Below are 12,758 nucleotides of genomic sequence, written 5' to 3'. Positions count from 1 at the left end.
TCCTCGAATCTGCTGCCAGTTTCTAGTCACACTGCCCTCCATGACTCTACTAATAGGATAGATCTTATTTTCAAAGACAAGAAGGATGGGGTCTCTGCAAGCTGCTAAGAAAGAGTCTTAAAGACTGACACCTACCCATCACCATTGCCTTATTATATTGGACAGAAACAGTCCATAGGCACCTCTCACATTCAAGGAAAAGGGATTAAACAAGGCTGTGACTCACTAGGGTCACCTGAAGGTGAACTAGCCATGACTATTAATGTCATGTAAGCGGTGAGAAAACATGCTTAGCAAGGTTCTGTGGCACATAACATGTTCCCATAGTTAGTAACCTCTGAGCCAGGACAGCTAGTCAGCTTTGGATTTGAGAGAGGAGTTGCTGGACTCTGCTCAGGATGCATGCTTAGGATTGTTACAAGATACAGTCAAGCATGCCAAAGTCTCTCCAGTATATTAGGGCATTCCTGGATCCCTGAACCAGGTGGCACCAGGCAGCACATGGTTCCGTGCTTCCTGCAGGACAAAAAAAAAAGGAAAGGTTCCTAAAGTGTCAGCCAAACTGAGGAAATACATTTTACTAGTTAAAGTGAAGATTACTAAACTGGAAGTCGGTTGGTAGTTTTTGATGGGCGAAAACTCAACTAGAAGTTGGTTAGTCGGTTCTGACGAGGTAAGCTGAAGTGGAAGCTTCCCATTTACACTGGGTTTCAACTTGTTCACTAAGAATCCCAACACTGTTTCTCACCCTAATGCTCCCAGTTAAGTGTTGTTTAACGGAAGTTAATAAGAACTCAGTAGAATGGGAACCAGAGAGGTGGCTCAGTAGCTAAGAGTGCCAGCATACCTGTCAGGTGGCTGTCTCCCATATGTCAGTCTAGCCTCAGGACATCTGACACCTTGTTCTAGCATCTGCGAGCTCCTACACACAAAGGGTACACACATGCATATACACACACACACACACAGGGCACACACTCACATACACACATGCATGCATGCACATTAATTTTTTTAAATAAAAATAAATCGTTTTTTGAAATGCTCTCTGGAATGGGTTTGCAGCAGCCAGTTTCACTCTCAAACTCAGAAAGCAAAGTGGCGAGATTACAGGGCTTTTTTGTTCCTTTGTTTCATCCCAGCATTTTATGTCAACATTTCGGAGTTTGGGAGCACCCTGAAGTCCAAAAGGCAATCTTGCTTGTAAAATTAGATTGAAATTTTTAAGTGATATTTTTAACCCTAAAGAAAGATTGTCACTGTAAAGATGAGTGCAGTAAGGAACTTGGCTGGGCCATTAAGGGGAATCTCTGAACACATACACTGGTTCACAGATTTAGATCATACAGAGAGCCTCGGGACACACTAAGAATACAGCGCAAACGACTGCCTTAGCTTCAAAGAAAGACAGGAAAGACTTCCCACAAAGTAAATGGGAGTGAAAACATTGCCCAGCGCCAGCGAAGGCAGATGGGAACAGACCTGACCTTGCTGTCACTCACTGATTTATGTACTCAAGCACCAAACTGATGAGCTATACCCTCAGCCTCCAAAACAAACCTTAATAAAGTCTATTGTAACTTAATTTCTTTTTTCTTTTTTCATTGGATATTTTTTATTTATATTTCAAATGTTATTCCCTTTCCTGGTTTCCCAGTCATAAGCCCCCTATCCTCTCCCCATCCCCTTCTTCTATAAGGGTGTTAACCCCCAACAACCCCCCTTCTAACCCCCCCCCCATATTCTCCTATACTGGAGGGTCCAGCCTTAGGACCAAGGACTTCTCCTCCCATTGGTGCCCAACACGGCCATCCTCTGCTACATATGCAGCTGGAGCCATCGATCTGTCCATGTGTACTCTTTGGGTAATGGTTTAGTTCCTGGGACCTCTGGTTGGCTGACATTGTTGTTCTTATGAGGTTGCAAGTCCCTTCAGCTCCCTCAATCCTTTCTCTAATTCCTCCAACGGGGGTCCTGTTCTTAGTTCAATGGTTTGCTGCTGGCACTCACCTCTGTATTTGACGTGCTCTGGCTCAGCCTCTCAGGAGACAGCTATATCAGACTCCTGTTAGCATTCGTTTCTTGGCTTCCTCAATACTACCTAGTTTTGGTGGCTGTGTATACATGGGCTGTATACCCAGATGGGGCAGGCTTTGAATGGCCATTCCTTCAGTCTCTGCTCCAAACTTTGTCTCCATATCCCCTCCTATGAATATTTTTGTTCACTCTTTTAAGGAGTGAAGCATCTTCACTTTGGTCATTCTTCTTCTTGAGCTTCATGTGGTCTATGGATTATATCTTGGGTAATTCGAGCTTTTGGGCTAATATCTACTTATCAGTGAGTGCATAGCATGTGTGTTTTTCTGTGATTGAATTACCTCACTCAGGTTGATAGTTTCTAGTTCAATCCATTTGCCTATGAATTTCATGAAGTCATTTGTTTAAATAGCTGAGTAATACTCCATTGTGTAGATGTACCACATTTTCTGTATCCATTCCTCTGTTGAAGGACATCTAGGTCCTTTCCAGCTTCTGACAATTATAAATAATGCCACTATGAACATAGTGGAGCATGTGTCCTTGTTATATGTTAAAGCATCATTTGGGTATATGCCCAGGAGAGGTATAGCTGAGTCCTCAGGTTCAACTTAATTTCTTATTTGCACTCAATATTCATTTTTTTATGTGAAGCTCTTCACTTTTCAAATCAGTATGAGATTATCTCACAAGCATACCCATGACTATGCGACGAGACTCAGGTGTCTCTGTAATATTCAATAATAGTAAATAGTAATAGGGATGGGAAGATGGTCCAATAGATAAAGTTTTTGCCATACAAGTACAAGGACCTGAGTTCAATCTCCAGCACCCGTGTAAAAGACCTATGCATGGTGGTACATGCCTATAATTCTGGTGCTGGGAAAACAAAAATGGGAATTTCTAGCCAATACACTGAGTTCCAGATTCAGCTAGAGACCCTGTCACAAAACATAAGACAGAAGGGCTGGAGGGATCACTTGGTAGTAAAAATTTGTCGCCCTTCCAGAGGACCCAGGTTTGGTTCCCAGCATCCACATCAGGTGGCTCACAACTGCTACTCCAGTTCTTGGGGAATCTGATAGCCTCCTGGCCTCTGTGGGCACTGCATGCATGTGATGCACTTATATACATGCAAATAAAACACTTATACATATAAAATAAAAATAAATATTTAAAAACAAATAAGGCAGGCAGCAGTTGGAGAATGTTCTCTCTTTCTCTCTCTCTCTCTCTCTCTCTCTCTCTCTCTCTCTCTCTCTCTCCCTCTCTCTCTCTCACACACACACACACACACACACACACATGCACATAAGAAAAGGCTGTACACACATACAAACATATATTGATACATAGTCTACTTTCTTAAGGCCAGGGACTTACCCACTTTGCTAATTTTCCCATTTGTTCTCTCTTTATTTTACCTTTAGTATATGTTATTTTGTAATGTGTATGCTTCATCCATTGATACATTTCTTAAATTCTTCAATAAGAGTTAAATATAAGGCTGAACTGCATTTAGCTAGTTGTGTTTACATATTTGTTATTTCTACATTCTGTAATTATAAGCAACATTATAAATGAAAGATTCATGACTAAATAATATATTTCATAGTTCCCTACATGTGCATAGGTAAATAGTCTTTAATTTGCCTGAAGAAGGGTTTCATGTAGAAGTGATGTACCTAAGGTCCTTTCCAGGGCTGTACCTTGTCAGACTCTGGATTTGTTTTCTCTCAATGACCAGGACCTTTCACATATCTGACATTTGAAACATATCAACACTTTTGAGTTAAAAGTCCAGCGTGGATCCAGGGTTCTCTCCAGTCTAGACCAAGCTTGATTTTTTTTATATTACAGATACTTCTTCTAATAACCCTATTGTAAGTTTAAAATACCAGAAATCAAGCCAATTTACAATCCCAAGGTACCATTTCTGAGTATATACCAAAGGATCCAGGCAAACACACAACAGAGATACTTTACTATGGCACTATTCACAACAGCAAAGTTATAGTAGTGACATAGATGCCCACCAACAGATGTATCAGTGAAATGTGATACACAGAGAGAGAGACAGAGACAGAGACAGAGAGACAGAGACACAGAGAGACAGAGACACGGAGAGACAGAGTTTTATTCAGCTGCAAGAATGCATAAAATTATGTTATTTGCAAGAAAATTATGAAACTAGAGATCATATTAAGCAAAATTAGCCATGCACAGAAAGCCAGACATGTTTTTCTCCCACATCTAAATTTTAAAAGGGATGGAAAAGAAAAAGAGAGAGTAATGACAGACAGAAGACAAATATGCATAATTTCCCCCATACGTGAGATTTCTGTATGTGACAGGAAATCAGGACAGAGGTACTTGGGAGGAGAAAGAGACCAGTGGAAAGAGAGAAGGGTGATGGTGTAAAATAAGAACCAAGGACAAAGGTGCACAGATGTGGAAAGCTACAATAATACCCATTTTTATATGTTAACCTAAAGTCTTAATAAAAGCCTATTTAATATGCCTACCGACTTCTCTGCATCATCTACTGTCAGACTCACTCTCATTCACTAATGATGGCATGCCAATTGAAGTCACGAGTATCTCAGCTTAAAAGGTTAGAATTCCTTGTTCATCGTGACACTGTAGGTATGGCGCAAGGGTGTGAGTGGCTGGTCACACTGCATTAGGTATGCGTTCATCAGACTTTCTGCTTCTCCTGCTTCATTACATCTAAGGCCCCAGCCCATGGGATAGAACAACATATCAAAGTGGATCTTCCCTACTCCGTTAAACTTCTCCGGAAAGGTCTTCACAGGCATACCCAGTAGTACATCTAAGTGATATTAAATCCCATAAAGTTGAAAGTGAAGATTAATAATCCAAGTCTACCCTTACTGACTTGATACAACATGTCACATCACTTTAAATCATAACATGCTGCCCTTAGTTCTCAAAGGATCATGGTATCTCATAATACAAAATACACTAAATTCATCCAACATTATTTAAAGTCTACTCAGAGACTCACAGTAATAACAACTGTGGGCCCCCTTAGATTCAAAACCAAGTTACAGGGTCTGGAGATGCAGCTCAGTTGGTAAAGTGCTTGCCTAGTATGCATTAAGCCCTACATTTGATTCCTACCACTGCATAAAACCCAGCATGGAGCAGACATATACCTCTAATTCCAATACTTGGAGAATAGAGGGAAGAAAATTAAACATGCATGATCATCCTCTGCTACATGATAAATTCAAGGCCAGATTGAATCACATGAGACCCTATCTCAAATAATAATGATAATAATACTTACTTCTAATATGCAATAACCACATATTGGTTATTTGTACTCCTAAGGGGGAAAGGGGTGGTAGCAAGGACAGATGAGACCAAAGCAAGACTAAAACCCAACAGGAGAAGCAACAAATGCTGTAGCTCTATGTCTGGCATCTAGGGCGCATAGCGGCATCATCTGGGCTCCAAAAGACATGGACACCTCCATCCCTGCAGCACTGCAGACTGAAATTCATGTAGATTTCCCTTTGGGTCAGCTTCACTCTGTAGCTGAAACTTTTTAATGTGCATCACAGTCCCGTCATGGACACCTTGAGGTTTCCATTGACACTTGGGCTTCATCTTCACAGCTTCACTCCTTTAAGGAAATCTGACACTGACCCACACTGACCAGTGCCAGGAACTTCCTAAAACTTGGATGAAAGCCCTGAGTCCCCATAGCTTTTGCATTTAAATGCCTGACGTAGATGGTGATGTCATGTCAAGTGAATTTGTAACCTTACATCTTGGAGCTCTTTGGCTAGGGTACCTCCCTCAAGGCACCACGTCTATTGTCCCAGGGCAGTAGGAGGTTTCTTTTTAATGGTGCTAGTCTCTTCTAACAGCTATCCCCACTGTGTTCACAGCTGCTATGTCCACAGCTCTAAACTCTTTCTCCTTTTCTACTCATGGTATACATTTTCAAAGTCTTTCTACCCACTGTAAATCTGTCTATGAGCAGGGAGGGGGGATTATGCCACACCCTGAATGATGTATGGCTACCTTGAAACTTAGTTTATGAAACAGAATGGTCATTTCTTTTGAATTCAGTATCACTCAAACCTTGAGGACATGATCAGAACACAGCAGACTCTTTGCCAGAATATAATATAAATGGCCTCTATCTCAGTTCCTGATAGAGTCTTTGCTCCTCTGTAAGACATTATGAGCCCTCACTCTCCACATCTCTTTCTACATTCTAGGCTTCCTAATTCCCACCAAGATGCACCTTTAGGCTCTAGTTAGAGCATTCTAGGGCTACACTAGTCAACATTTCTAAATTCTTCCACATTTCTTTTACAAATCCATACCAAAGTCCTACAAACCACATAGCCACACAGCCACAGCTTATATTAGTGACTTTTCTTGTTTCTATGAGCAAGCATCAGACAAAAGGCAATCTAGGGATCTCTTCTGAAGGCATTTTTATGACCCAATATGCAGGAGTATAAGGCTGGTCACATACTCCTGCATTAGCAGTCAGGAAACAGAAAGAAGTGAACTTTGCTGCTTATCAGGCTTCCTGATTCTCTCTCCTTTGAGACACCCTCCCAGGCACATCCAAGGATGTGTCTTGTAAGTGATTCAAAACTAGTGAGACTGATAATTAAGATTATTACAGCATTGTTCCATATGAATGGTTTTTATTAGAGGCTTCTAAAGAGAATAGATTCTTCCTCAGTAGTAGGAGTAGGAGTAGTAGTAGTAGTAGTAGTAGTAATGATAATGATAATAATAATAATAAATCAATTAATATATCACCATGAAAATATCACCAAAGAAAATCATGCGCCTTTATTGCTAAATTAAGTCCAAGGTCCTTGCTGCAAAAGCCCACTTCTTTATGAAGTGCTGAAGCAAGCAGCTGAGATTAAGAAGCCCGCATCTCCAGGGTATGGACAGTATGAATCCCGTAGTTGTTAGCAAGGTTTTGAAACATATTGAAATATAAACATGTGTGATTAGTACCTTTAAATCACACAGGTACACATAATTTGTCTCTTTAGTCAATGCATCTAATCTAATAAAGGCCAACAAAGGGACAAGCCCGAGGAGTCCGTGTCTCTACCTACACCTATGGGATGAGCACTGCCTGACTTGCTGCTTCTACATGGCATCTGCTTCATCTCCTTTGGTACCTGGAAAGCTCATATTTGTCAGCACAACCAAAAAGCTAGCAAGGAATCAGTGAGTACAGATCTGGCTACTTCAGGCTCCATATCCGCCACTGCTATGGGTAGGGTCCTGTAGCCAGGCAGGACTCCCAGAGGAGGGATAAGGACACCAACCCATCCACAAAGCCTTCAACCCTCAATTTTTCTGCCTACAAGATGTCCAGGGACAAAGATGGAGCAGAGTCTGAGGGAGTGGTCAAGCAGCGGCCTGGGCAATCCCATGCGCAAGACCCAATCCCTGACACTATTGATGATACTGTAATGCTTGCAGACAGCAGCTTAGCATAACTGTCCTCTGAGAGGCTCCACTCAGCAGCTGACTGAAACACATGCACTGACCCACAGCCAAACATTAGATAAAACTCAGGGAGTCTTGGGAAAGAGTTGGGAGAAGGATTGAGGAACCTGAAGGGAATATGGATTCCACAAGAAGACAAATAACATCGACCCTTGGGGGCTCTCAGAGACGAGACCATCAAACCAAAGGGCATACATGGGCTAGATCTCAGCTCCCTACACATATGTAGCTTGGCTTCACGCGGATCCCCCAGTAACTGGAGCCAGAACTTACCCTGACTCTGTTGTTGTTTGTGGATCCTGTTCTCCTAACTTGGATGTCTTACCTAGTCCTGCAGTGACTTGAGGTGCCAGGGTGGGTTGGGGAGGGCTCCTCCTTCTCAGAGGAGAAGGGGAAGGGGGAATAGGTAATGGGTTGTATGAGGAGGGACCAGGCTGTGGGGAGGGGGCAGGAAGAGGGAATTCAACAATCAGGTTGTAAGGCAAGTTAATTAATTAAATAATTAACTGATAAATTAATGGACTACAAAAAAGAGCAGGATTTGCCTGCCACCACTATAGGGAGTAACTACAGTGAAGCAAAGCAGGATTACCAGGATAGAATTCATGAGCTTCAATTCCGTTACAACCTACCGGATTTCAGGCAACTTGCTCACCACTTAGTGCCCAATACAACATGAAAAATAAGACTGAATAAAATAATACTCACCTGTTAGTCTGTCACAAATATTAAGTAGCTTACAAGCTGTTAGACCAATGCTTGGTGTTATATGGAAACATTGTTCTTTTTCTCTAAATGTTTGTTGGCTCGATATCAAGACAAGTGACTACACAGATCATTACATTTAAATCCTATCATCTGAGATTCTAAGGATCATGTCTGAGAGTCAAGATTCTCGATTCAGAGACAATGGCCCCAATGGGATGGAACCGGAAGACGTCATTGAGAGTAACTGGAAGGAGAGTGTGGATAGCTTCAATGACATGAATCTCTCAGAATCCCTCCTCCGTGGTATTTATGCCTATGGTTTTGAGAAGCCCTCTGCCATCCAGCAGCGAGCTATTCTTCCTTGTATCAAGGGTTATGATGTGATTGCTCAAGCCCAGTCTGGGACTGGGAAAACAGCTACATTTGCCATATCGATTCTGCAGCAGATTGAATTAGATCTAAAGGCCACTCAGGCTTTGGTTCTGGCACCCACTCGTATGAATTGGCTCAGCAGAAACAAAAGGTGGTTATGGCACTGGGAGACTACATGGGCGCCTCTTGTCATATCTGTATTGGGGGCACCAACATGCGTGCTAAAATGCAGAAGATGCAAATGGAAGCTCCCCATGTCATTGTGGGCACTCCTGGCTGGGTGTTCGATATGCTTAACCGGAGATAACTGTCCCTGAAATACATCAAGATGTTCGTACTGGATGAAGCAGATGAAATGTTAAGCCGAGGGTTCAAGGATCAGATCTATGATATATTCCAAAAGCTCAACAACAGCAATACACAGATAGTTTTGCTGTCTGCTACAATGCCTTCTGATGTCCTTGAGATGACTAAGAAGTTCATGAGAGACTCTATTCGGATTCTTGTCAAGAAGGAAGAGTTGACCCTGGAGGGTATCCGCCAATTCTACATCAATGTGGAACGAGAGGAGTGGAAGCTCGACACATTGTGTGACTTGTATGAAACACTGACCATCACGTAGGCAGTAATCCTTATCAACACCAGAAGGAAGGTGGACTGGCTCGCTGAGAAGATGCATGCCCGGGATTTCAGCGTTTCTGCCATGCATGGAGATATGGACCAAAAGGAATGAGACTGATCATGAGGGAGTTCCAGTCTGGCTCTAGCGGAGTATTAATTACCACTGACCTGTTGGTCAGAGGCATTGATGTGCAGGAGGTCTCCTTAGTCATCAATTATGACCTTCACACCAACAGGGAGAACTGCATGCACATAATCAATCAGTCAAGGTAGTTGGTTTGGCCAGAAAGGTGTGGCTATTAACATGGTGACAGAAGACAAGAGGACTTTCAAGACATTGAGATTTTCTACAACACCTCCATTGAAGAGATGCCCCTCAATATTGCTGACCTCATTTGAGGGGCTGTCCTGCTACCTGGCTCTAGCCCAGGGTTCAGTCCTAAGGTGGGGGTGGGGGGCGAGGAACAGCTGGAGGTGGGGAGAGAAGGGAGCCAAAGGATGGACATCTTGTTTTTGTTTTTGTTATTTTGTTTTGCTTCTCTCTCTCTCTCTCTCTCTCTCTCTCTCTCTCTCTCTCTCTCTCTCTCTCTCTCTGAATAAATGTCACTTTTTTAGGCAAAAACCTTTTCTATGGTAGGCTCTGCTTCCTTCCCCCCAAACACTAATGCATTTCCCTAACCTAATCACCTCATTTCTAAAGGCTTTCCTACCACAGCCAAATCTCCAAAAGTGAGTCAAGGGGCTAAAACATGGCCTCATTTGCTGGACCAAATCTACAGGGAGAACCTCTTAGTGAGATTGTCCAGGGCTGGAGAGATGGCTCAGCAGTTAAGAGCACTGACTGCTCTTCCAGAGGTCCTGAGTTCAATTCCCAGCAACCACATAGTGGCTCACAAACACCTGTAATGGGATCTGACACCCTCTTCTGGTGTGTCTGAAAACATTGGCAAGTGTACTCAAATATAAAATAAACAAATCTGAGAGAGAGAGAGAGAGAGAGAGAGAGAGAGAGAGAGAGAGAGAGAGAGAGATTTTGTCCAGGGACTTGTCCCCAGGTGAGGGGAGCAGGGGAGAGAAAATGGTAGCCATTTTTACATGGTTTTGAATAGTATTTATTGATTAAGGAAACAAACACAAAATTCTGAATAAAATTACTTGGAAACTGCCAAAAAATAAATAAATAAAGCCTATCGTCCACATCTCAACCTCTAACTTATATCCCCAGATAAAAGTTATTCATTTCACTACCTTCATAAAACCTAATTAGGAAGCATTTTTTGTAATCCTGTGGCCCTGCGATCACTTCTTACCCTGCATCTAAATGACTTGGTTTTTTTTCTCTTGTTTTTTTTTTTTTCTTTTTTTCAGAGCTGGGGACCAAACCCAGGGCCTTGCACTTGCTAGGCAAGCGCTCTACCACTGAGCTAAATCCCCAACCCCTCTAAATGACTTGTAATGGGAGCCTCTGCTATCCAGCACATAGTAGGTATTAAATATACACATTCATTTATTGAATGGATACACAAATGGGTCAGTAAAAAGGGGTGAATTGATAACTGCTAGTTGGAAGGGTCCCTCCTATGTGCTAGATCAGAAAAACTAGTAACAACCACAACAAGTCATAGCTAAATTGGGAAGATAAATTCTACATGGATAAAAAGTTTAATGGTTGTAAATAATGCATAATTACAGAAAAAGAAAAACTCTCTCACACATATCACTGACTGTGACATCTGAGTTACATTTGAACTTCTAAACAGCACAGAAAATACATCATAGACAAAAGAAAGCATGGGGACAAGAATCACCTGTCTATGTTTCATTCAAGAGGCATAGTTTACTTCAGAATTTTGCATCTCAGTCACAAAATGCGCCTTATAAACTACAGCATGTGATTGTCTAAGCAGAAGCATCTTTTTTCTGCACATATTAACAGTGGTGTATTTTGTAATCCATACCAATCTAGGTTTGATGAAACAAGGTCACGGGGTCAAAGAAAAACCAATTATTGTATATGCATTTTTTTTCTGCAGAGGAAATATCAGACAGTATAAAGGCTACCTGTCTGAAGATTGTGTTAATCTCTTCTGCAGCAAGTAATTAAAAATTAAAGGTTGCAAGTATCCTAGAAAGAAGCTCCTTCCTCTGGAAGCCCGATGTGAATAGTTGATGAACTTGGCATACAGCAAGTCTGGCTTTGACAGCCTAGTGTTTAGGCTGCAGTGGCCACGGGGAAACACTCTGTGCTTCTTCACTGCACTCTGGTATTTTCTAATGCAGATCATCTCTCACCACTTCTAACCTGTCTTGTGAGTTTTATAGAAGCCAAAAAAATAATACAACTATTTTGCAAAGCCTATATAACTCCCTCTTCTGCCCGATGGCCACCAGTGTCTGTAGCTGAGTTTGGAAAAGTGATAAGTGGTTGATCACTTCCACTGAGGACATCTCCTTATTAAGCGAGACCTGTTCCTTAAGCGTGACACGGTGGCAGCTAGAATCGTATTTTTACTAAGCATCATAGAAGCTGAAAAGCTGTGCTGCTCATAAATACACTACAATGTCCCACTTGGCTATTATAATGTTTAATTTATTTGATGTCTTGACTGATTTCACACTTACATATTAGGAATTTCATATTATAGTCACACTAATATTTTTAATCTCCTTGCAATGCCATGACAAATAGGAGAAAATAGATTTTTTTTTGCCACAGACTTTCTTTAGAAGAAATTAAAAACAGACTTTTCTGCTAGCTTACATTACTCTCTCTGTCTCTCTTGTACATGAGCATGTACGTACCCAGAGAGAGAGAGAGAGATCAAAGTAATATTCTCCTGTCGAGCTAAAACCATCTTATTTTGATATATAAACACATATCACATAATTTGTATCTTTAATCAACACATCTAATTTGGCTAATGCACATGGGTGATTGGGTGTCTATGTGCTAATAACAGTGTCTGAATGCTAATGGCTGGGAAAAGCTAAGTGCCTGAGAATAGACTTGGATTAACGATGAGCATTTGCCTCATGGCTTTCCTAGAACTGTTTGGTTTCACCTCCATTTAACCTTGACATTTATAAAGAAAATCTAAAGGTTTCATAAATAGGAATCCAGCTTCAATACAAAGCCAAATGCCAAAAAGCCCTACCCAGAAAGCCCTATGGGGAAAATATTTGAGGCCAAGCAAGAGTATCTTTCTTAAATGCTAGGCACTTTGACCTTACTACAGAAAGATGGCCCCAAAATTAATGAGTCTAAAAGAATTCCCAGGGGTGAAGGGGATTATATATCATTGCTTTTGACAATACATAAGAACCTCTGCCTTTAAAGAAATGATAATGCCATGTTTATATAGTTCTGCATGAATATAGAATTCCTTTTTCAAATGATTTATTTGCTGTACATAGTATATTCTTACCCAACTCTGGGATCCAAAAATCACAGATCTCCTTCCCAAGGACTCTTTTTAAAGCATATCATAGCTACC

General features: G+C 41.4%; 1 pseudogene; it reads left to right on the top strand.

Annotated features, from left to right (window-relative positions):
* The first annotated feature begins 8,423 nt into the window (after nucleotides 1-8,423).
* Nucleotides 8,424-9,663, top strand: Eif4a1-ps2 (eukaryotic translation initiation factor 4A1, pseudogene 2; annotated as a pseudogene).
* Nucleotides 9,664-12,758: the final 3,095 nt, after the last annotated feature.

The sequence above is a fragment of the Rattus norvegicus genome, chromosome 14 (assembly GCF_021556685.1).
Source record: "Rattus norvegicus strain SHRSP/BbbUtx chromosome 14, alternate assembly SHRSP_T2T, whole genome shotgun sequence".
In the NCBI taxonomy this organism is placed as follows: Eukaryota; Metazoa; Chordata; class Mammalia; order Rodentia; family Muridae; genus Rattus; species Rattus norvegicus.
This window is presented reverse-complemented; position numbering and strand designations above follow the sequence as displayed.